At 38.9% G+C, this 26793-nt stretch overlaps 1 non-coding gene across 1 annotated transcript; it reads left to right on the top strand.

Annotated features, from left to right (window-relative positions):
- The first annotated feature begins 24905 nt into the window (after positions 1 to 24905).
- LOC125341225 lies at positions 24906 to 25013 on the top strand. The gene has a single exon (XR_007208916.1). It is a non-coding gene; the product is annotated as a U6 spliceosomal RNA (small nuclear RNA).
- Positions 25014 to 26793: the final 1780 nt, after the last annotated feature.

Consider the following 26793-nt stretch of genomic DNA (forward strand, 5'->3'; position numbering starts at 1 on the left):
CTGAATAACCTTAAGCTTGCAAACTTTTGTCTTGGCTTTTATTCCCTCCCCCAGGGTGCTTCTTTCCTCATTTCCCACCATAATGAATTCCACTAAACCCTACCTTATGTGTCCTCTTCTTTGAGAGTTCTTTCTAAAATCTTTTAGAGATTTCTGTAAAACGTCTTTGGGTTTGTAGGCCAGGGCAGTGTAAGAACTTCCACAGATAAGATATAAATGGACCAGTGTGGCTCTGTTCCCAGAACACTTAATTTACAGAATAGGCCAGATTATAGTTTGAGGATCCTTTTCCTAAAGAATCAGGAGACCAAGCTGGATTGTATTTCTTGAATTGTAAGGTGATTGGCAGCCATTTGGGCTGCTTTGGGTGTAGTTACAATGAGACTGGCCCTAGTATGTATGTGTGGGTACAGGATTGTTTTTGCCAAGTAAATGAGAGAAAGGAAGAAGTGCGAATGGAAAGGTGGAAACAAGTGAGAAAACAATTGTATTTAATACATGCCAGCAACTAATATATAAAACCCTAAGCTTTAGTGTCTTTGTATAACAGGGATTTATTTTTTACTTACACCACCATTCAATGTTGAGTGACAAAGGGGGATGATAGTGTTTGTTCTACAGTCATTTGGAGATCCAGGTCCTTCTGTCCAATGGTTCTACCACCCCAGAGTATTAAGGATCCCAGATGGAAGGTTCTTACACTACTGAACTGGAAATGGCACCCATCATTTCATCCTACTTTCTGTTGGCAACCACACACACACACACACACACACACACACACACACACACACATGATATATGTATATCATATATACACACATATGTAACACATATGTGACATATATGACATCACCAACCAAAGAGAGGTTAAAAATATATTCTAGCTCTATACATTGTTTTTTTTTTTTTTTTTTTTTTTTTTTTTTTTTTTTTTTTTTTTTTTTTTTGCCAGTCCTGGGCCTTGGACTCAGGGCCTGAGCACTGTCCCTGGCTTCTTTTTGCTCAAGGCTAGCACTCTACCACTTGAGCCACAGCGCCACCTCTGGCCTTTTCTATATATGTGTTACTGAGGAATCAAACCCAGGGCTTCATGTATACAGGCAAGCACTCTTAGGCCATATTCCCAGCGCCGCCCGCCCCCCCCCCCCGCCCCCTAGCTCTATACCTTGGAAAACAAGGCAATACTACTACTAATGAATACTAGCATCAACTTTGGGTTGGATTACAAGAAAGAATACAAGACTCAGCCAATTTAAATGAGCAAGAACTTGAGAAGACTATTCTAGGGGTCAGATAGCAGAATCTTCTATACTGGCACACAGGTTCATTTTCACCATAGAAATTTGTAGTCATGTGCAGATTCATAAACTCTTAGCTAAATGCAATTGCTTGACAATGTGGGAAGAAATAAACTTGATTGGCCACACACCAAGATACACTCAAACATTGTGACAAGTGCATGGGAATATATCTTCCTTTGGTCTGGGTGAGGTTCCTGGCATATGTTTGGTTATTTTAGAGCCTAAGGTACAATTATCAATCTCCTAGCAAAACAATTTCATCTTAATTTAGTTTCAATTACACGGAGTCTCTTTCTCAGGAGTTGTCATTATGTCCTTCCAAATAATCTCACTGGACATTTCTCAGTTACTGAGACTGATTTCTCATCAGAGAGGCTGGGAGGTAGGAGTAGAGATGAAAGGTAGACAGTTTGTATAAAAGAAAGCAATTTTAGAACACGACATTGAAGATATTGATAATTCAGCAATATGCGGTTGTTATAATATTGTTACTATCATTGTTTTGGTTTAGTTGCTACAGTTGAATTGCTAGTCAAATCAAAATATCTGTAATCTGTACTTGCCTAAGAGAGATTAATCCATGAAAATTCTCCTTTATTAAGCCATTACAAACAAGCTGCTTTCCTGGTACTGCAAAATAGAAAAAAGATTGAATGCCTTCCAAAATTTTACTTCCTTTACATCTGGTTTCAAGGGGGGGTTTTCCAGTATAGTAGATAATTTATTGTAATTTAGCATTGTTCCTAGGCCAAGATTCAGGTTCCTGGACTGAGAACTAAGACAGCTTGAAGAAAACACCAAATGAACTAGGAAAAACACCAGTCAACAAAACATTGATTGCCCTTCCATTTACAGAAGGTTGGAGCTTCTCATCCCAAACCACATTCCTTAACTGGGTCCTCCATTTCTTCCTGGCCAGCTATGGAGGTACCTAGCACTCGCTGTGACTCTCCACTCTCTCAAGGTCACTGGCATTTCACAATGGCTGTCAAGACAGCAGGAAGTTCTTTGTGACCTCTGCCCTGCCATGCAGCATAGATATGCTTAGCCTGTAATTGTGCTTAGAATTTAGGCAAAATGGGTTGTCACTAGGACTTGGTGTCTGTCCTTTCTATTAGGATGATAGAAAAACTCACCCTGAAGAATGAAAAGGAGACTACAGGTACTATGGAGGATGAGTGAGGGCTATAAATCTGTTTCCATTGTTAAATTTTCATGTATTAATTCACATGTGCATCTAAGAATGTTTATGTTACCACTGTGAAAAAATGTTATGTTTCATGATTTATGTGTTTCCAGTAATGATTAAATAAAAGAAAACAACAGTATTAATAACTAGTTGAAATTTGACTTTATTTTGGAAAGTAGAAATTCATAGGAATATTTGTGGGTTTTTTTCTTTCTTTCTTTTTTTTTTTTTGCTGGGTCTGGAGCCTGAACTTAAAATTCTGTCCCCAAAATTCTTTTGCTCAAGGCTAGTGCTCTGCCACTTGAGCCACAGTGCCATTTCTGGCTTTTTCTGAGTAGTTTATTGGAGATGAGAGTCTTATGGACTTTGCTGCCTGGGCTGGCTTTGAACTGCAATCCCCAGACCTGGTGTTGGGCTCACAGGAAGATATTTATGAAGGAGAGGTACTCTGTTCAATGGCAGTTGGAAACTCAGTAACCTCTTAGATATTGGCAGACATTTGTAAGGAATGAGCCTTCACTAGGTGCCAGGATTTGTCCTTACAACCCTATGACATAGAAAGTACAATGCAGGTAGCATGATTTCCTTTTGGAGAGCCTATTTCTCCTCTCCAAATGCCCTAAAGGGCTTTAGAGCAGCTTAGCTGGGATGGCTGACTTGAAGCAAGATGAAGAAACACTTTTACCGAGTATAATAAAAGCACAGATACACCCTTCCCCCATTTATACACACTGAGTACAATTGAATTTTTGTATGCCAGGCATTAGTAAATTGAGATTTGCTGGCACTGTGGTTATATTGAGCAGATGAACTCATTACAGAGGTTTCTACCCTTTTGGCACAAGGAATAAGGGAAGTAATAGTTTAGGACATACAGCAGGAATCCTTTCAGCTTTGGCTTCAATCTACCCTGTAGGAAAGTTTAGAGATACACTTACAGAAGCATGGCATTTATGATGTGAGTCATCTGAGCAAAGAAGACCAACATTGGAGATGGATGCTGGAAAATTTCCATACTGATGACAGCAGTCTCTTTCTGTGGTCAAGATTGGAAGGCTGTGTGCTTATTTCAAGGATCTTGCCACAAGTACTCAAATGTTCTTTGAAATCTTTTACGGAGCTTGATTATTCTTTCCAAGTGACTACCATTGGCAACAGATCATTGCCCTTTTAAAACAAATTTCATTTTTAATATGAAGAGGTAATTAGAGCTGAATGTGAAGAAAAGTATGAACGCTATTAAAATAACACAAGGTGTGGCTATAATAATAAGAATCAATTTAATTTTGTTGTGTAAGATCATTGTTCTGAAGGCAATTTCTCTAAAGTAAATATTATAAGAGCAACAAAACTTGTATGCTTGTGTGCAGGCCACTCCCAATGCACAGACTTACTAATAGGAAATACAAATGCCTTAAAATTGATTAGAAGGAAATCAAGAGGTCAACTCCTTGTTTCAGAGATCATTTTTCTATAATGTCTTTTTCTTTTATACCTCACCTGTAACCCTTAGCTTTTAAGCCTTAAAGTTTAAGGAGTATTTAGAAGGGGTGAGAAAACTTCAGTTTTTCAGAACAAGAAATAATTTGAAGACTTCTCTTGGTACTTTCAAATATAGCTAACAACTCTTTCTCCTGCCCCACAATAGGGAAGAGCAAGATACTTTAAGCTTCCTTATTACAGGTTCATAGTTATTATTGCTACTGGATTTAAAATGTCAATGGATATTTTGTAATTTTGAGTGGCAATTAATAGTTTCACATTTTAGGCCAGTGGGTTTTGCTTCATGGCAGAGAAAAGTTTGTCCTTGGAGTTGACAGAGTAGGACAAAGTCCTTTCTATATGATTGTTATTGCTAGATTAAAATTTTTTTTATCACAAATGTGGTGTACAGAGGATTACAGTTACATGATTCTGGTAATGAGTACATTTCCTTTTGAATAGTGTCATCTCCTCCCCCCCCCCATTCTCTCCCAGTTTTCTCCTCCTTACTTCCCTCCCTCCAGAGTTATATAGTTTGTTTCCAACATAGTGTCTAGTGGGCTTCACTGCTGAATTGGTTCACCCTTTGTCTCACTGTTTCTGTGCTTCCCTGTCCCCTTCACAAATTAGATAAACTTATATATAAGGTAAAGGGTACAGAAATCATAAACATCAACAAAAGGGAATTAACTAAACAAAACAGGAAAGAAGAAAAAGGAAATAACAAAGAACTGAAAACAGTATAGTAAAAACCTCTTCTTTCCATTCTTTGGAGTTCATTTCACATGTTGATAAGCATCATTTTATATAATCTTTTGCACATAGCTATTAAGCCCTTGCAATCCTCCTCTCAGAATATCCTCCTTTGTTCGCACTGTGTGAATGTTTAGACTGCTGTTTAATTAATCATGTCCAGGTGCAATTATTTGTCTTTAACTATCCATTGGGCTTTCTTTTAGATTTATAGGCACATTCTAGTTATTACAAATGAGTGAAAACATTCAGCCTATGTTTCTTTGGGTCTGGCTTACTTTGCTTAGTATAATTTTTTCCAAGTCTTTCCATTTCTTTATGAATGGGACAATGCCATTTTTTTCTGATGGAAGCACTGAATTCCATTGTGCACATATACCACATTTTCTTGATCCATTTGTCCACTGAGGGACATCTGGGTTGATTTTATATCTTAGCTGTGGTAAACAATGCTGCAATGAATCCGGTTGTGCTGGTGGCTTTAGTGTAGCCTGGTTTGTGGTTAGTTGAATAGTTGTCCAGAAGTGGGATTGCTTGGTCATATATTGCTAGTTTTTAAAAAGCTGAGCAAGCTCTCTGTCTCCTCAGGCCTATTCAAAGGAAATAAATGAAATACGTGATGTGTAGCAGTCCCACATAACTCTTTACATTTAGTGATTTAGTATTTTCTGAATTCACAAACTGATTATTTTTATATTACCCATATACTAAGATACTAAACTACTTGGCATCTGGCTTTCAAGCAAACAACCAGCTCAGTAATTCTGTTTCTTTTGTCTTATGTTTAAACTGTGAGAGATAATGATCTAGCAGAGCACAGGGGGAGACAAACTTAATGTGCTCACCTATTTTGGTTGACAGACCCATGGATTATGAGCATCACATGCTTCAAATATTGCTTCATTGATGAGCTGTAGTATTTTTGGAGAGGAACATCTCCCACTACTCTCCCTACTCCTTATTTTTATGACTTTTAAGCCATGGAACACGTAATGAAAAAGACACAGATTAGTTTATCATATTCATGTTCAGGAAATTGTAGACCACTTACATGTTTTGTTAGGTTACAAAAGTACTTTTTATAAACCTAGTATAGCTACCTCTGAGCTGCTACCTCTTGATCCAGATTTTCTATCTGTATCATAAATTATAAAAATAAAGAAAGATATTTACTGCAAGTAACTCAGTATAACTCCTCAAATTACCAGGAAATCTTTTCAAAATCAGACATCTTGATGTATAAACACTTCTGGACTACTTTTGTGTTTCAGGCCTGAAGGTCTGAAATTAAGTATCAATACTCAGCTTTCCAAAAAATTCTTTAATAATTAAATGACAAAACTAGTTTTTTACATATCACCTTTACAGGAAATTTTATTAAAGACTCAGTATATTTAGAAGTAAGGCAATATTGCTTGAAAATAAGGGATAAAATTGATCATATATGTCATACTTCAAATTCAAAAATATTGGGATAGGAGAGACCATTTGACTGGAGAATAGAAAAATTGGTAACCTAAAATCCATTATGATACAGACTTTGATATAGCAAGTTATACATGAAGGTAAAACCTATGGTGCTAGCAGGCATCAAGGAAAGCTTATGATGCTGAACTGAAGTTGTTGCTGGCTGGCTAGCCAGCCCTGGGGACCACAGAAATACATATTGGTGTACTTACAAGGAAGTATCAAAACATCTGAAATTTCATGTAGTAGCTTAAGAGGATTTTTCATGTATTAGATATTTGGATTTAAGCAAGTTCTTCTTAATATTTTAGAAGCATGGATTGAACTAGAAAGAAGTGTGTTTTACTTACATGTGGCTTTCAAAATATTAAAAAAATTACAAATATGGTGCATATAAAAAGAATTTTCTATCACATATCTCTCATTTCTGCATCTTTTAAAGAGAACCATGAATCGATTTGGGGCAAAGACAAGAAAGCAAATAAAATGGAAGATAGGAAAAATTAAAAAAGATGTTAGATAAAATCTTACGAATTCAACTTCAAGAGCTTAGGAAAATGTTTGGGGATCTATATTTGGAGCTTGCTATTAAAATAATATTATGAACAAATCCAGCCTGTCTGTAATTTATAGCTCTAACCCTTTTGAGAACAACAACAACAAAAGCTAAGGAGAAAGATTTGTGAAAAATACTTAGTTTCCTTTATTTAGTTCGCAATCAGAATGCCAATCTATTTCAAAGAAGAATCTCTTAGAACTATGACCCAAAGACCATCTTCTCCAAGAAGACCTTGCAGATTAGACTAATAGTATACTATACTACTTACCAATACTTCCCTTTCACTGCCCTTCCTCTAGGCAGAAGCCCTTCTCCTGTGGTTGTATAAATTATTATGAAAATATTTTGCTGATTATTTTCCACCACTGTATTGGAAGTTACCTAAGAGTCAAAGTTTCTATGTGGTCTGAATAAAATACTGCCAAACTGTTAGGCTTCTTAAAATCACACCCCAAACTACTTTGGTGATTTTCTTCACATTCTCAGAATGAGGGTGTATTTGGTTTCAAGATCCTTTATCACTTTTCTTCATATCATTCCCCAGGATTGTGTAAAGCACAGGTAACATTCGTTAATCCATCTCACCATGTAGAGGTACCTCTACATTGTGCACACTAAGCCAGGTAGGAGGCCGTGGTACTGTGAGCTCAAAAGGTCTCCCCTAAGAGACTTTAGCTTTTTAATATGGATTACCAGGCAAACTAATATTCATATAATACTAGCATAATATTATAAACCATGACAAACTTAAAGAACAAATTCTAAGAACATAAAGCAGGCCTCTTGATTATCTATAAAGGTTTAACTGAGGAAACGATCTTTGAGTCAAGATCAGAAACCAGAGTAGCAGTTAACTGGATAAAGAATAAAAGGAAAAGGGACTCAGATATGTGCAAAGGTCTAGAAGTAGTAAGAAGGGAAACAAAGGCCACTGAAGTGGGAACACATAAAGCAAAGAAGCACATAGTGTGAGAATCAAGGAGGGTTAGTTTCCTCAGGGCTTGTAGGTCCTGACAAGGGCTTGGGACTTTATTCACTAAAAGCTGTTAATGAGAGAGTAATTAGGTGTTACCCCAGAGGTCATATTGAGGAGTGGCAAATGGAGAAGACCAACAGTCTTTTTTAGGAGCAGATGGGAATTCCTATAGTAGGAGCTGATTCACAAATGTTACTAGATTCGTGACTCTCAAAAGGCCAAGAACTACTGGTTTACATTAACATGTGACCATCTACATTTACTCCCTTACCAGATTGCAATTATGAACACTAGCCCTTGAATTGGTGGGAAAGGTTAGCTGGCCACCAAGATTCTGAGCTCTTCTTTCCTTGTGAAAGGTTTGCGGGAAGAGTCAGCCAGCATGAACCTGCATGTCCTAGTCCTTTTATAATGGCATGTGTCATGCTTCTTTCATGATTTCTGAGTCATGAAAGATGTGTGGACATTTTTGTTGGCTTTGTGTCTGAAACTGGGTATGTATTGGATGTGTTTATTTCCAGAATTATCCTACCTTCTCCAGTGACTTTGGGACCAATTTATAAAATGGCAGCATCACAAGATGGAAGAATCCTTGGTTTCTGGGTCAGGGAGGCAGCCAGGAGAGCCATCCAACTATAAACACCTGCATTGAATTCTGGTGATTATAGGATATATTTATTGTCTTATGTAACTGAAATTTATGGTTATTTGTTTGAGCAGTTAATCCATTCTGGCATACACAAGTAACGTCTTCCACAAACAAATGCAGAAAAAGGGTGTGTTTGCTGGGGAAAAGTCCTTTTGGATTTTTTCCTGGAACCAAGGAACAACACTGCCTTACAGACCACAAATTCTTGGTGTTATTTTGCAATGTGTATGTTACTCTGAGCTCTGCTCTCTCACAAATACTATCCTTCAGAGTGTGGCTTTTAACCACATAGAAAACAATTTTAATAAGTTATGATTGAGACATATTTTGAGTCTATTCATTCATTTATTCATTTACCTAACAAATATTTATTGAGTTTCCTTAATGTGTTTGAAAAGGTAACTGGGACTTTGTTTGAATCAAGTATTGTAATAGATACATTGACAAGTGCTTTTGAAAGATTGCTCATTGTTCCAGGCAGATGAGGCATGTTATATCCTGTAAGGCTATATGGTGAAGCATCAGGATTGCTTAGGAGGCAGAGAGAGTAAGGGGAATGCCTGGGCAATAAATAGCCTTATTCCTGTTGTCACAGGAAGGGATGAGCAAGGTCCGCCAATGAGGAAGCCCTGTGTGGAGTACTTTGCGGGCTTTGGGCAGACTCTAGGCTAATGGCATGGTCCCTAGCAATACAGTACCTGGCCGTGGGATGTTTCCGGAGGGGGATAGAGTTCTAGACTAAAGAAGCCTGATGAAAGCAAGAAAGTAGGGTACAGATTCTGTAATGATTGGCTTGCATAAAAAAGGTATGCCAAAATCCAGGTTGTATAGTATCTGAAGAATTAGCAAATTCATGCCCAGTCTGAAAATCCCTTAGATGTTAAATAATTTAAATAGTTAGACAATTTTTCATAGTTGCAAAAAACAAACGACACCCCCTCCCAAATCCTAGGTCTATGTAAGCCAAATTGTTTAAATAATTACAAAGGCATATACTTAACTCATTTTCAACAGATGCTTTTTATCCTATTGTCTCACACCCTGAATGTCATTCTGATTGTTTTACATTTCTATTAAAATTATTCTAATATGCACACATCTATGAGAGACAGAGAGATGCTCAAGATTAAGATAAATTTATGAATAATTCAGATTATTACATAGGTTCTTGAATGATCTGAGTAGCTTGAGATTTAATTTAGAGTTTAAGCCAGGTATAGTAGATCATACCTGTAATTTTCTTTACGCTGAAGGACCATAGTTCCAGGTCAGCCTTGACACAGAAAGTTTGCATGCTACTTACCTGTCATCCTTGCTTCTGCAGGAAGAGTATATAGTAAGATAATACCTCAGGTCATCCCAGGCAAAAAAAAAAGTTCCTATTTAAAAATAACCAGAGTAAAAGGGACTAGAAGTATGGATAAAGTGTTAGGATGCCTGTTTAGCAAGCATGAAGCCAGTACTAGCCAAAAAACAATGTAAAAAGAAAGAAAACTTTTTTTAAAAAATAGACTTTATATCAAAGTAATCTGAAAATATACAAAGTGCACTATGGTTCTAGACGTTAAATGTAATCTCTTTTTTTTTTTTTTGGCCAGTCCTGGGCCTTGGACTCAGGGCCTGAGCACTGTCCCTGGCTTCTTCCCGCTCAAGGCTAGCACTCTGCCACTTGAGCCACAGCGCCGCTTCTGGCCGTTTTCTGTATATGTGGTGCTGGGGAATCGAACCTAGGGCCTCGTGTATCCGAGGCAGGCACTCTTGCCACTAGGCTATATCCCCAGCCCCTGTAATCTCTTTTAACAAGTACTTTTAGTCTCCCCTATACTCCAAAGACCACCATCCTAAAACTGAGTTCAGTGTTTAGAACTTCTCAGTGGCTCCTTTCTACTGAGCACATTTTCAAATTCCAGTCATTTGAAGACTACCATTTCGGTTTGAGGTGTACCTGTCTATATTTCTTTTAGTGTGTGTTGTTCATCCCCCCTCCTTCCCCATCCACTCATCATGGTGATGCTAACCATGTTAGCTTTTCCGGAAGTAATTTTTGTATCTGGGTAGTTGAATCTTTAATATGCTAGTTTGCTTTTATCCTAGTTGGTTCTGGGCCAAAATGGACTAACATACTACCACCATCTTTGGAGGAATTCCACATGGAAAACTGGTGTTTAAACCACTTAGCATACTTTCTAAGATTCCTTTTCATGAAGCTCCTGGCTTCATCTTTCTTTCTTTCATGTCCCAATGCTGGGACTTGAACTCAGAGCCTAAGGACTGTCCCTGAGCTTTTCTGCTTAAAGCTAGCACTCTGCCACTTGAGCTACATAGCTCCACTTCCAGCCTTTTGCTGGTAAAGTGCAGGTAAGAGTCTCATGGACTTTTCTCCTGAGGATGGCTTTGAACCATAATCCTTACATCTCAACCTTTTCAGTAACTAGGATTATAGGTATGAACCTCTGGAGCTTAGCCCTTGACTTCATCTTGTTTAAAAAAATATTTTCTGATCTTCAATTGTTCAGGTATTGGTCATGATAACTGTCCTTAATTCCCAGACTATTCTATACTAGTTTTTGTGCTTGCCTGAGCATGCTTTCTTCCCTTGTCTCTAGGCTCTACCTCCTCACAGCCTCAGATCTGCGCTGCCCTCCCATATTGTGTGCCAATCACTGGTTTTAGTCTTGGTACTTAGTGCCTTCAGAATGATGTGAAGCTGTCACTTTGCTCTAGGATTAAGAAATCCTTCTCCCCGCATGATGTTTCTTGGGACTCTTTAGTTTCACACTCTAAACTTCACGGGCCAGTTTTATGCCATCTCATTCAGATTTTATCCTAGAATTGTAATCAGGGCACAGCCTTGCAGATTACATGTCTCACCCAAGGGGAAAACTAAGGTTTTCCATTGCCATTTCCTCTGCTTAACAGCCCTTCCTCTTTCTGGCCTTTTCATGTCTTCCTTCTTAGCTTTCAAAACTGGGCTTCATTATTACCACCTCCTGACAGCCTTCTTTTGGCTTCTCTAGGCAGAGTTACATTTTCTGTCTTTTGTTGATTTATAATACTTACTGTAATTGCTATAATGATTGGTCTAGAGATGTGTCTGCTGTTTGTTTGAGGTCGTACAAGGCAGGGAATAATTTTAGTTATCTTTGTTTGCCCAGCATTTAACACAGTGCCTAGAACACTGACAATACTTAAATGATGCTTATTAAATGCAAGAATAAATTAATAAGCTGGAAATAAATTTGTTTATGTACTTTGGAATAGAGCTTTGAAATGTAGTTCCTAGGTAGGATATAAGAACACAAGAGAAATGTTCCTATCATAAAACAATCTGAATGAGTTAGTAGCCATGAGCTTATGTAACTGATTCCACTTTCCTGCTCCCTCCTTCCCCCTTTTACTCATGTGCACAGAGACTCATGGAACAGTGGGAGCTTTAACCTAAAGATGGAGCAGGAAGTGACCTGTGACCTGGAAGTGAAATGTCACATTTCCCAGAGATACACTAAACAAAAACCTGTGAAGAATTCTAGTCCAGCTAAACACTAGGAAAAGCACAACACAGTGATACAGTGCATTCTCCCCTCATTTCAATTGAAAAAATGTGAAAAGGGGACAAAGCCAAAATTAAATAAGCCAGCTGGTTTAACTTCTCCTCTTGCATATTTTCCACTGCAGTCCTCTCTTAGTCACAAAGGCTTTCTCAGACACTTTTCATTTAGCTGAAATGTTTCTACTGTTCTACATTAAAAAGCAAAACAAAACAGAATTAAAGATAGTGTCATTGTGCCTTTAAACTCTCTTTCCCTTCTATCCTTTACACACACACACACACACACACACACACAAATACACACATACAACTATGCAACTAACTGTGTTGGGCTAAAGCCCATTTGTGATAACAGTCACCCTCCCAACAAGATCTCTGCTTTTTTTTTTTTCCTTTAAAGAAACAAAGCCCATCTTTCCTGAGGTACAAAAAAATCTTAGCTGTCCCTCTGCTCCCCCTGCCTGCCAGGGTGTTTCTCAATGCAGCCGCCCTGTGTCAGGACTGCTGAAGAAGCCCAAGAAGCCAGAGCAGCTGCTGAGGAACAATAGCTCCTGGAGGAGACAGCAACTAGTCAAGGCCTCTTTTTCTTGAATTCTTCCACCTGCTTACCCTTAGAAGGAGTGTTTAGACTCTGGGCTGGGAGGGGAATGGGGAGCAGTAGAGAGCAGCTTCTTTCTCACTTCAGCTTTTGCTGGTTTTTTTTTCTTTTTCTTTTTTCTGTTTTATTTTGTTTTTAAGAGAAGTGTTCACTGGAAGGTCTTTTTTTTCTAATGATTTTTTGTCCCTATCTTAAAGATCAAGCAGCCAAAAGAGAGTGGGGCAGGGGGAATAGAAAACCAGAAATGCATGGTGTGTGTGTGTGTGTGTGTGTGTGTGTGTGTGTGTGTGTGTATGCAACTCCATTTTAAGAGGGGTTGCTTTATAGCCCCCTCTTTCTGCTGGAGGATATGATTTGCTCAGCAAAGGAGAATCTGGCTGGCATTCCAGTAGCTCACTGCATTGGGTTGAACCAACCCACCAAATGACTGGGGAGCCTTGGACACTTGTGCCAGTTCAACATTTCCATGTGGGCAAAATAATGTTAACTCCTTCAAAGGATTAAGGAGACCCCTGCATGCTCAGTTCTGCCCCCAGCACCTACTGCTATGTGATACTGGGCATCTTTTTTCCAAATGCCTCTTGCCAGCTTGGGAATGTTTCATTCACTTAGAGCTTAGGTTGTGGCCGCCTTGGTCCCGGTAAATCCATTGCCTTACAAGTCTCTGACTGAGCAGCATGATTCAGTTGTTCTTTTCTTTTTGAAAAAGTTGGTGAGTGTGAAGTAAATCAGGGATTTGAGCTTGCTTGCCAGGCTGCCCCTTGTGCCCTGCACTCAAAGGCGATGAGGCTCTCCCTCTCCCCCTCACTCACAAAAGACCCTCTAATCCTGATTTCCTTACACAAAAACAAAGTGTAAAACCAGCCTCAGACTGGAAACAAAAGGAATGCTGGGGAGCAGCTGGTACATTAATGCCCCTCAAAGCTCGGGTTGGAGCCTTACCCTGAAAAACCCCATCTTCATGGGGGCTAGGCATAGATTTGGTTTTACAGTGGTACAGTGAACTGTATATTTAACGAATCAACACATTTTTGGCAGAAGAGTTGGCATCTTTAGCCAGAAAATACTTTGTGTACTAGTTCTCAATTCTAAATACCTCTTGCCTCCCTGGAAGCCACTAGCCCCCACCAACAAGGCAACCTGGGGAAAAGAGTGAATTCTCTTAACTTCATTAAATCAGAAAAGATGGCTGTGTTACCACTTCACAACCAAATGTTAACTTTTCTTTCTCATTATCCCTGACTATATAACCCTTTGGTGATTTTATTTGCACTTTTTGAAGTCTCTAATCTTGCCTAGGATCTAGCTGTGTTTGCATTTAAGCATCATTTTCTAAAGACTTACCTCTTGTGCACTTAGAGTTTTTCTCAGCCTAAAAACTCCTAGAACGTGGAAGGCAGTTTAGGTAGAGTTATGCTTAGAAGAACACAGCAATTGGTGTTAATGTCTGTTGATTCTATGGGATCACAATGAACAATATTTAAAAAAAAAAACTAACAAAAAAACACAGCTAGCTTTTTCTAGTACATTGGCCAGGGAAATGCTGGGAATTTTCAGCTGCTGTGTGTTGGCTCAAGGGAGATTTATTGGGAAAAAGTAAGTTTTAGTTAATTCCAACCACTTGTGAAGTCACGTGCAACGAACACCCAAGGGTCTAGATACTGTGTCCAAGGGACAGATAGCTGTACAAGAGAAGAATCGAGGGAAAAGAGTGAGGCCTATGGGATTCTGGATTCTGACTGGAAACAGGGAAGATCACAGACAGATACTCCCTTCTGATTTTCTGAGTGCTACTCCCAGCTCCTCCTGGCTCAAACACTGTCATAATTGAGGTTTGAATTGAAGTGCTTTCTGGGCTGCCAAGTGTGATCACACTTAATTTCAAGTAGCAAAGTCCATTTCGACCCATATTTTCACACTGACAGGATGAATCTGAATAATAGCTGCATTGAGACTGGTTTGGGAATGACTTCCTCAGCTGACAAGAATGTTACTTTTGAAAAAGAGAATGTGTTTAATAGTTCTGAAAAACCCTTTGTCTGACCCTCAACTCACCTTGGGAATCATGTCAAGAGCATCTTTTTGAATATGCTGGTGAGAAAGGATTTTTGTCTCCAATTGTATCCTCCTGGGTCAACTCACTCTGTCTCTACTGGGATGTTCACTCCAGCCTACAATAAGCCCTGTCTATGTCAGCTTCTTTTGGTCCCCTGACACTTTGGCTTATGAGCCTAACTTGAATTTTCTTTGTCTTTCTAGTTTCTCTTCATTTCACTAGACAGATTTTGGGCCACTGAACCTGGATAATTTGGTTTCTGATTGTGTATTAGGACACTTTTGCCCAGAAAACAGTGAGTCCATCTTCTGTCCTGTCCTTTTGTTTGTTTCCCAGAAGATGCCTTAAAACATTTCCTAGTGTTGGGTGTCCCCTCCCCCATTCCTAACATAGATGGTAATAACCACTAGTGGCTTGGCCCAATCAGGATCCACCTTCTGAATCTGGCACTGCCATCTTACGCTCATAGCTTTCAAGGTTGTCATATTTGTCAAAAAAAGTCAGAAAAATGGCTAAGGAATATGAAAGATCAGGCTTAAAAGTGTTTACAAGCCAAACCCATTATTTCTGCTCGTATGCTACTGAGTGGAATTTAGTTTTAAAATCTGATTAGATTATAAGGATGGCTGGAAACTGTGGTTTCATTCCTAGACGGAAGCTAAGAAGAGAGGAGAAGCAAATAGGCTTAAGGATGAGTCTCTAATCAGACTCATTGGGTTTTGCCTTTGTACTTCTTTTTTAAACATTTAAATATTTTTATTATCTTTAAGTAGTTCTACAAAGGAGTTTCCATTCAACAAAGAAGTGTATGAATACAGTCTTGACCAATGTAACCCCTTTCAACATTCTCACCAATCTCTCCCAACCCACCTCATTCCTTCTCTTCCCTCCCTCCCCTCCCTCCCTCCCTCCCTCCCTCCTCCCTCCCTCCTTCTCTTTCTCTCTTTCTTTCTCTCTCTTTCCCTTCCTTCCTTCCTTCCTTCCTTCCTTCCTTCCTTCCTTCCTTCCTTCCTTCCTTCCTTCCTTCCTTCCTTCTTTCTTTCTTTCTTTCTTTCTTTCTTTCTTTCTTTCTTTCTTTCTTTCTTTCTTTCTTTCTTTCCTTCTTTCTTTCTTTCTTTCTCTTTCTCACTTTCTCTCTGTCTGTCTGTCCTGAGGCTTGATCACAGGGCTTAGGCACTGTTCCTGAGTTCCTTTTGCTCAAAGCTAGCTCTCTACCTCTTGAGCTATAGCACCACTCCCAGCCTTTTCTGTTTATGTGGTACAGAGGAATGGAAGCCAGGGCTTCATGCATGCTAGATAGGCAAGTACTCTACCATTAAGCCATATTCTCGCCCTCACTTTTCTTTTTTTTTTTGGCCGTCCTGGGCCTTGGACTCAGGGCCTGAGCACTGTCCCTGGCTTCTTCCCGCTCAAGGCTAGCACTCTGCCACGTGAGCCACAGCGCCGTTTCTGGCCGTTTTTTCTGTATATGTGGAGCTGAGGAATCGAACCTAGGGCCTCGTGTATCCGAGGCAGGCACTCTTGCCACTAGGCTATATCCCCAGCCCCCTCACTTTTCTTAACTTAGTAGGATATGTGTTGAAAAATACTTTTTTCCATTTAACAAAGTAGTTTATGTACACAATACATCTGGATATGTATCATCCCCCTTTGACCCACCCCTTCCTTTATTTTTCTTAATTTTTGGTAGATATAATGAATTATTGCCTGTATTCTCCCTCCCTCTCCCTTCATTCTTCTACCCTTTTACCCTTGGCTCCCATCCCTCTCTTTGCAAGTACCCATTTCCTGGTACTTATTTGGTTTGGCTTTAGGCTAGTATTTCAAAGAATTATATTATTTGAGCTCTCCATAGAGTCTATTCTACTTCAGTTCTTTCTTTTACCTTGTGACTCACATATCTACTTACCTCGTTGGCATCCACACAAATAACAGCCCAAAAAGCAATATAAAAAGCAAAGAGGGGGCTGGGAATATGGCCTACTGGCAAGAATGCTTGCCTCATATACATGAAGCCCTGGGTTCGATTCCCTAGCACCACATATATAGAAATGGCCTGAAGTGGCGCTGTGGCTCAAGTAGCAGAGTGCTAGTCTTGAGCAAAAAGAAGCCAGGGACAGTGCTCAAGCCCTGAGTTGAAGGCTCAGGACTGGCCAATAAATAAATAAATAAATAAATAAATAAATAAATAAATAAATAAAAAATAAAATCAACAAGCTAGGAATATGGCCTAGTGCTAGAGTGCTTGCCTGACATACAGGAAGCCCTGGGTTCAATTCTTCAGTACCACATATATAGAAAAAGCCAGAAGTGGTGCTGTGGCTCAAGTGGTAGAGGGCCTTGAGCAAAAAAAGAAGCCAGGGACAGTGCTCAAGCCCTGAGTTCAAGCCCTAGGACTAGCAAAAAAAAAAAAAAAACCAAAGAAACTAGATCCTTATATATCACCCTGCACCAAAATCAATTCCAAATGGATCAAAGACCTCAAAATCAAAACAGACACCCTGAAAACACTAAAGGAAGGGGTAGGAGAAACACTTGAGCTCCTTGGCGCAGGATGGAACTTCCTTAACAAAGACCCAGAAAGGCTACAAATCAAAGAAAAGTTGGACAAATGGGACTGCATCAAACTGCAGGGCTTCTGCACGGCAAAGGACATAGCTCGCAAGATAAACAGAAAGCCCACAGACTGGGAGAAGATCTCTACTGGCCATTCAACGGACAAAGGCCTCATATCTAAAATATATGCAGAACTAAAAAAATTACCTTCCTCCAAAACAAAACCGCAAAGAACCAATAGCCCACTCATCAAGTGGGCTAAAGACTTACAAAGAGACTTCTTTGATGAGGAAATGAGAATGGCCAAGAGACATATGAAAAAGTGCTCTACATCACTGGCCATAAAAGAAATGCAAATCAAAACAACATTGAGATTCCATCTCACCCCAGTAAGAATGTCATATATCAAGAAAACCAACAATAACAATTGTTGGAGGGGATGTGGCCAAAAGGGAACCCTACTTCATTGTTGGTGGGAATGTAAACTGGTTCAGCCACTCTGGCAAGCAGTATGGAGATTCCTCAGAAGGCTAAATGTAGAACTCCCCTATGACCCAGCAACCCCACTTTTGGGTATCTATCCAAAAAACCACAAACAAAATCACAGTAATGCCACCAGCACAACAATGTTCATTGCAGCGCAATTTGTCATAGCGAGAATCTGGAACCAACCCAGATGCCCCTCCGTAGACGAATGGATCAGGAAAATGTGGTACATATACACAATGGAATTTTATGCCTCTATCAGAAAGAATGACATTGTCCCATTTGTAAGGAAATGGAAGGACTTGGAAAAAATTATACTAAGTGAAGTGAGCCAGACCCAAAGAAACATGGACTCTATGGTCTCCCTTATAGGGAATAATTAGCACAGGTTTAGGCAAGTCACAGCAGAGGATCACAAGAGCCCAATAGCTATACCCTTATGATCACATAAGATGATGCTAAGTGAAATGAACTCTATGTTATGGAAATGATTGTTATATCACAGTTGTAACTACTTTCAACATCCCATGTGTATCTGTAGCTTCTACTATTGATGATGTTCTTGTATCACCTTCCTGTGATTGTATCTACACTATCTCTGTATCTGAGTGTATTGGAAACCGTGTATACTGGTATTAGAACTAGGAAATTGAAAGGGAATACCAAAATTGAGAGACACAGGGTAAAAAAAGAGAAACAACTACAAAAGCAATACTTGCAAAACTGTTTGGTGTAAGTGAACTGAACACCTCAGGGGGGGAAAGGGTAAGGGGGAGGAGGGAGGGGGGTATGAGGGACAAGGTAACAAACAGTACAAGAAATGTATCCAATGCCTAATGTATGAAACTGTAACCTCTCTGTATATCAGTTTGATAATAAAAACTTTAAAAAAAAAGCAAAGAAAAGCAGTATGCCTTTTGAAATATCAACTTAAAACTTCCTCAAGGAAGGTTCTTATGGGCCTTCCTGGGTTATCTGATTACCTCATGGTACCATCAGTAGGGCCAAAAAAATTGAAATACTTTCATTAGTCTTGTCCATTCTCAGAGACCAAGAAGAATAAAATTTACTGTAGGAACTGGAATCCTCCCTGTGGGGTGAGTGGTCACCACAGTTGGTACCTCAAAAAATTATGATGTTGATATAATACAAAAGTTGAGATACATATTGCTTTGATACAGACATTAACCCATGAAGCCTATTGGGCTAGTGGGATACCTCAGTCAGACATTTTCTTTTCATTTATTTATTCAGTGTATTTTTTAAAGACCTGACATATATAAGACTCTGTGAGAGAAGCATTCTTATACTATTATATTCTGGAGACACACTAGGCACTTAAGAATTATAACTGAATCACTGACATAGTCTTGTAACTCAGAAAATGTCCTTGAAGGGTAACTGCTACTGATCCCTAGATATCTCTTTTTGAAGAGCAACAAAACTCCAATTTCTGTCAGTGTAGAAACTAGAATGAGATCATATAATCTTTCTCCTCTCTTTTTCAAAGGTGATTGCTAAGAAGAATCTAATTTCAAGCCCATTTCCTTCTGACGTGATGAATACGTTGCATTTATGTATAATTGTTTGAAACAGTATCTCCTATATCTCAATCTTGTCAGCTCCCCTAAAGCAGGAAAGCTAGGAGATAGAGAGGTTGGGTGTCTGATCTAGAGTTAGATTGCACATCGATCCTCTTACTCTTAAAAGCATTTTGCTACAGACATTGAACTGATCAAGTAAAGCGCTTACAGTCCTTTTCCAATGCTGTCTAAAGGGAGCTGTTCTTAAGAAGAGGTATCTCAGACCAGTGGTATCAGTATTACAGCAAAAGCAAATTCTTGGGTCCCTATCCAGATGGGCAGAATCAGTAACTCTGGGGTTAAAGCACAGCTCAGTCTATTTGAGCATATTCCCCTGAAGACTGTGGTATTAGTCCCCAAATCTAGAACCATTGATTAAACTTTTATTTCACAATAATAATTTTTCAGATAATGAATAAAATGGAAACTTGACCTTTTCTCAGCTCTATATTTCAAATTGTATTTTATCCCAAGAATTAAGATGGTTTTATCTAGTTAATAACTTACTTTTAATGACTTTCTTCCCATATTAGGAATGAGGAAAGATCATTTGAGCATTGGATATGGTCTACATTGTCTGTTTTATTCAGCCTAATTAAAAATATAGGCATTTAAAAAAAACAAACCTATTTTAGTACTAGTTATTTAAATGGGACATAAATAGAAGAGAATAATTTTGGTTTCTGCTCCATTCCCTCCCCAAAGCACTCATCTATTCCTCCAGTTATCTATTTCAATGCTAACTTTTTTAAGACAAAAGATGCATGAAAACTAAGGTGTGCAATTTGCTTAGCTAATACTGTAGCGGATATTTCCCCATATTAATTAAAATAACAAAAAACAAATACCTCTTCCCTTTTCATTTATTTATTTTGTGGTGGTCCTAGGGTTTGAATACAGCGTCTGGGCACTGTCCCTTAGTTGTTGGTTTTGAGGTGTTTTTTTTTTTGAAGCTAGTATTCTACCACTTAAGCCACAGTTCTACTTCCAGCCTTTTGATGGTTCATTGGAGGCAAGAGTCTCATGGTCTTTCCTCCATAGTCTGGCTTTGAACTATGACCCTCAGATCTCAGTCTCCAGAATAGCTACAGTTACAGGTGTGAGCTACTGGTGTCTGACTCTCTTCCCTTTTATAAAGACATATGGGAACAAGGTCATCCCAGGTCCTCAGATGATGATTTAAATTTTCAAAATTAAATTGATTATGCATAGACACTCATATAGTGAGAATGGAAGGAAGACAAAAAAGAAAAGAAAGAGAGAATAGAAAAGCAAAGGAAGAAAAGGAGAAAGAAAACTTATCCACTAATGAAAACTACTAGAATCCTAGAGAGTTGTAGGATTCTAGAACCTCAGTGAAGAATTTGTATTTAACATTTCAGGGGTTTGGTTATAAAACTGTCCCATGGCATAGGTCTGGGATATAAGTCACGCAGGCCAGTCAGCATCCTTTCAGGAAGTTCACTCAACAGTTGGTTTGAACAGGTCTGCAGGGCTTCCTTGCGTAAGTGGGAAAGCAGATTAGTCATTCTCAGATACTTATTCAGGGACTGAGCACTGTCTCTGAGCTTCTTTTGCTCAAGGCTAGCACTCTACCACTTGAGCCACAGCACTAGTTCTGGCCTTTTCTGTTTATGTGGTTCGGAGGGATCTAACCCAGGGCTTCATGCATGCTAGGCAAGCCTGCTAAGCTACATTCCCAGCCCCTAGGAATCTTTTTTGCCAGATGATTCTGTGCATAATGTCCTGGAAAGAAGATGCTTAAGCTAGTCCTTCAGGAAAATGGAACACTAAAGTTCAGTGGACAGAGTCACAAGTGACACACTCCTACTACTTTTTCTCAATAAAACACTCCTAATAAAACACTGATGAGAGCCTCAAGGTAGAGTTATCCAATCTGCAGAAGAGATTAAAAAGAAATGGTGCCCTACTCATGCAGCTATGCCTTGCCTCAAGCCTACCATTTGTGTCTTTAAAGTCTAATAATCATGGGTTTTGTTGGATTAAAAGTCAACTGCTTCTATATCTCAGTCTATATTAGTTTAGATTGTAAGAGCCTCAAGAGATGGCTGCACCTAGCTGCTGGGCCATTGGGAATGTGACACTAATGTTTCTGGCCTCTCATTGGAGGCCATTGTGTAATCAATTTTCTTTCCAGGATTTAGTAATGGAGAATGTACAGAGGCTAGTAGGTGAAATGAGGCCTTCAGACTTAAAGCTGAGTAAAATACCTGTACAGCATCTTACCAACAACCCATAGTTTACTAAGTTTAAGGGAGCATTCTGCAGCCAAGAAACTGCAAGCATTTGCTGAAATAGCTTGTCACTATAAAAAAAATCCTTAAGTTTCCAATTTCCAAACCACCTAGAAGAGGGTTGCTGAAGCTGAGTAACTCCAAGAAAAGATAGACTCACTAGTGCCTATGTCAGATGCAGTTGCGACAGACAAAGAATTTCCAGGAGTCAGGGGAATTTCCAGTGTCAGGGGATGGGATGATGGATAAACTAAAGTGTCCCAGAGACTATAGCCAAGTGCCTCCAACTGGGTCAACAATGAGTATCCCCAGTGCCACAATGCTGTCTAGGGTGTGCCATCTCATTGTCCCCTCATAGAATTTCACCACTGCTGGGGAATAATAAACTGCATCATGCTCACCTATTTCCTCTTTCTTCACTCTCCAAATTCCCAAGCAGTTTTTCATGTCCAGTTTTCTTATTTCCTTCATTATTACTTTATATTTGACCCAATTGAGGCAATTCATTTACATTTATAGCAGCCACAACTGAACTCAATAGAGAGGATTACATGCCCAGAGATTCTGGGCTTTGATCTTATATGCAATTGATGGACAAGATTTATTTTATGGGTAGGAATTAGCATCTATGTATGTTTGTGTGGCTGAAAGGATAGTGTGTAAGTTTTTCATTTCTGTGACAGAATACCTGAGAGAAACAAGTTAATAAAGAGGAAAAAGAGGAGAGGTTTATTTAGGTTCATTGTTTCAGAAGTTTTAGTCCAGGGGTGGCTAGCTCCCTTGTTTCTGGGCCAGTTTGGGGCAGATGATCATGGAAGATGGGCAAGAAGGAGCAAGTGGCTCACTTTATGGCAACCAGGAAGCAGAGAGTAGAGTCAGAGAGGAGCCTGAGACAATCTATAGCCCCTCAGGGCACACTTCCAGCCTATTGGATGATGTCACCCACTTTAAGAATGACTTTTCTCTCCTTTGTTAGTTGTCTCTGGCAATTCACTCATAGCCACACTCAGAAATCTAGTGTTTAGCAATTCAATCAAGTTGACAAAATTAACCAATACAGATAAACTCTGCTACTTGCAATGATAAAAATAGCCATTTCCCTCTTCTTTCTTATTAATAATAGAACCTTGGTCAGTGACCAAAGTGAAAATAGCTGTTTCTAGAAGTCATTTCTAGGTAGGTGAGGCCATGTGCCTATGTCTGGCTGAAGAGGTATAAACAGATATAATATAAATGGTCATCCATATTTGATTCAGTAAGTTAAGGTGAAAGGAATTGTACTGAGATATATAAAATACCATCTTGAACCCATTTCTATTGGCTGGTTGGTTGGGATGAAGGAGTTATGGACACAGGGAAAGTATTCTTTTGTGTTTGCTCTGTGTTGTCAGAAGAGAATCTGATCCAAAGAATGTGAATCCATTGGTGTTTTTTGCTATAATTAGAGCTTGTTAATATAGATCCTCTTCCACCCCACCCCCATCCTGGGGCTTGAACTTGGCCTGGGTGCTGTCCCTGAGCCTCATTGTACTCAAGGCTAGAGCTATTCTACCATTTGAGCCACAGTCCCACTTCTGGCTTTTTCTGAGTAGCTTATTAGAGATAAAAGTCTCATGGACTTTCCTGCCCAGTCTGGCTTTGAACCATGATTCTCAGATCTCAGTCTCCTGAGTAGCTAGGATTTACTTATAGATTTCTTTATAATATTTCTATACATTTTAACTGGTATATAGAAGTAACTTTCACTTCTTGAAATAATTCTAACAAAGACTTAAGGAAGAAACTCTCATCTTCAAAGAAATGATCCTTGTGTTCCCTTTTCTCCACAACTGAGTCTTAATTGCTAGAAATATAAAACTTTGTGCTATTTCCTTCATTGCCATAAATCTGCTATGGGAGTTAGATTTTCCATTGCTGTGACAAATACCTAAGAGAGACAGTTTCTAGGAGGAAAGATTGATATTGGATTATGGGTTCAGATGTTTCATTTCCCGGTGGACTGGCTCCATTGCATTAGGCCCATGCTGAGGCACAATATCATACTAGAAGGGTGTAGAAGAGGAATACTGCTCACTTCAGAGTGACCAGCAAGCAGAGGCAACAGGGATAGACTGAGTCCTACGGGGACCTGCCCTAGTGACCTACTTCCTCCAAACAGGCCTTACTTCCCAATATTTCTGCTTCAAATTTTCCTAATTTTAAGCATTAGATTTGAAGCATGCTGAACAAAACTCAACTTCATTGTAATAGCAGAATTTCTCTTTTGTTTTCATGTAGCTAACCAATGAATGCCTTTTTAAAAAAATTCCTGCACTAAGTATTGGGCTCAAGCATACACACACACACACACACACACACACACACACACACACACACACGATCTGAATAGGCTGAGGAATGATGAGGTGATAAGATGTACAAAGCAACACCAGCAGGCTGCCTTTCTTTTCTGGAATAATAGGTTTATTGTTCAGGCTTCCAAATGACAAAATAGCTTTCTGAAAATGGAGGTTTGAAGCTAGTTGATATTTCACTGCAGTTTAAAAGCCCTTTCCAAGCTTAGATTAATGTATTGATAATTGAAAACTATCTGGACACGTTATATGTTGTAGATATTAATCTGAGGATTTGCTGAGTACCTGCACCTTCAGATCTTTATAGTAGCTAAACCTTTAAATCCTTTCTAGATGAAGGCAAAGTAGAAATAAATCCATTGGTTAAAGTAAGTTAAATTAAAATAATTGTTCCGTATTTGTTGAGATGGCTGTCAGTCTAGGAGGTATCTGTTCTCCTTATCCTATCTGCCTTATTAAAGATTCAACTGCTCACAATGGCTTTGTAAGAATTATATAGCATATTATAAGTCAGATTAAATGATTTTTAGAGCAGTGTTAAAGAATATTCAGATAATTTTATAACATAATGAGTCAAAGGCATTAACTTACTTCATTTTGCCACTGCCTTCTATTTCAAACAATTAACTCTTTTTTTCCTCCCCTGGAGAATGTTTGCTAAAGCATGATTTGTTTATAATTCCTTTCCTCTGAACATAAACATCTCCCAGTCAGAGAATTTCACACAAATATCAAACAAAATAAGTCTCTGCTGTTAAGGCTAATATTTACTTTTCCACAAACTCCAGACCCCTTGGTGAGTGTCAGCTCAATGGGTTTCTATAACTTAGACCATGTTAGTGATCACCAAAGGTAGAGTTTTGCACATTTGCAGAGGATAGGTAACTAGGGATATGTGATTTTGCTTCCTTGAATATAGTGCTTTTCCACATAGAGTGTTTACAATGAGTCTTCAAGGCCAAAGTACTGGGCCCAGATCTCTCACTTTTGAGACCTGATGAGTTTTGTAAGAAGATGTAGTCAAACATTTTTTTTCCTTTTCCTACCATAAACGTAACTGACAAACACAATTTCTAAAGACTAAATGGGTGCTCAATTCAGCAGCACATACACTAGAATTGGAATGATACAGAGAAGATTCACATGGCCCCTATGCAAGGATGAGACACAAATTCATAGCGTTCCATATGGAAGTTCCTCAAAAAACTAAACATATAACTTCCCTACAACCCAGCCTTTATACTTTTGCTTATGTACCTAGATCATTACAAGTCAAGATCTGTAAAGACACCTGTATATCCATGTTCATTGCTGCATTATTCACAATAACCAAGTTATGGAAACAGCCCAGATGGCCTACATCAGATGAATGGATCAATGATGGGGTACATATACACAATACAATTTCACTCTCCTACGAGAAAGAATAAGATTATGTGATTTGCAGAGAAATGGATGGGCCTAGAACAAGTCATGCTAAGTGAGGTAAGCCAAGCTCAGACAAATGAAATGGTGCATATTTTCTCTCATATGTAGAAGCTAGATTTAAAAATCTAACTGGACATGATAACCTAAACAGGACTCTAGGCATTCACACATAGTCAGACTGAAGGAGAATATTCTTAGGGGAAGAACACAAAGGTGGGACTTCTCTGAACATTTAAAATACTACTTATTGAAACAAACTCCAGGAAATGGAAATGTTATTGGGGGGGGGACGCATTTTGTTATTGTGGTTGGTGGTGGTAGTGTTTGTTTTTGCTTTGGGTTTTTTGTTTTCTTTTAGGAGTGTAAAGTAGGGGCACACAGAAAGAGAAGGAGGAAGAGTGAACACATGCATTCGTGCTATTCAGTACACACAATGTGGAAAATGTCCTATATAACTCGTGGGCAGGGATGAGAGGGGGAAATGGGGAAAGCAAAGAAAGGGGTAACATTACCGCCCCCCCAAAAGAGATGTACTCATTACCTGACTTATGAGTTGATACCTCTCAGTATAACTCCTTAATAATAACAATAAAGTTATATGAAAATAAAGAATAGTGGAATTAAGTAGGGCCATTACAATGAGAAAGACATGACACTCCTATGCCATCAATTCCATGCATGGAAATGATGGGCATGTTCAAAAAGGTTGAGTTGAGGGAAAGTTCCAATAGGCACAATAAAGAGATTTACATAGCTCGTTTAGGACAATAATTCCCTATAGGCACCAATGACAAAGGTATCTGTATGGTCAGTGGTTGGACATATATCCTTCAAGAACTGCATGTAAGGTTGTAATGATTAGCGGGGTTGTGGTGCCAGCAGAGGATTTTATGGTAGTTCTTGCTTTTAGCCTATGTGCTTATTGATGTTAAGGTTTGACAAAAGGGACTCCATTTTGATTCTTGTAACTGTTACCCTCATTCCACTTCTTTCTAAATTTTCCTGTGCTGCCTTTTTAAAGTTGGACCCTTGCTTTTAGATTTATAGGGCCATGGCATGTAATTTTATATTGTAAAGAGAGACTTCGATTTGAAAGCAGTGTTGTGATTTTCCCCATACTTTGGTTGCCCTGGTGATTGTATTTAAACCCACTTTTTTTTTTTTCTGGAAACCCTATCATTAAAACTTTTCATGGACTATAAGGACAGGATTTGGGAACAGGACTTAGGTCTTTTGGATTAGAGTTATGATAACTCCTACTCATTTGCAGTAATTTTGTTTTGTTTTTGACTTAGAAAAACTCCTAGTTAATGATCCTGTCTTGGATCTATTTAAAGAAATTCTAAATTAAAATGGTAAAAGAACTAAATGAGTCTCAGAAAACATTCACAAAACAAATAAATTTGCATCCCCACCCCTGGTGGTGTATAATCCATAGGCCTTTCTTCTTATTTTTATCTTTTTCTTCCATTTTATTTGATGTCTCTTCCCCTCTTTTCTTCCTCTTTATCCTCAGGGGCCTGACCATTCAGATTCATTCCACAATCT

The sequence above is a fragment of the Perognathus longimembris genome, chromosome 1 (assembly GCF_023159225.1).
Source record: "Perognathus longimembris pacificus isolate PPM17 chromosome 1, ASM2315922v1, whole genome shotgun sequence".
NCBI classification, from domain to species: domain Eukaryota; kingdom Metazoa; phylum Chordata; class Mammalia; order Rodentia; family Heteromyidae; genus Perognathus; species Perognathus longimembris.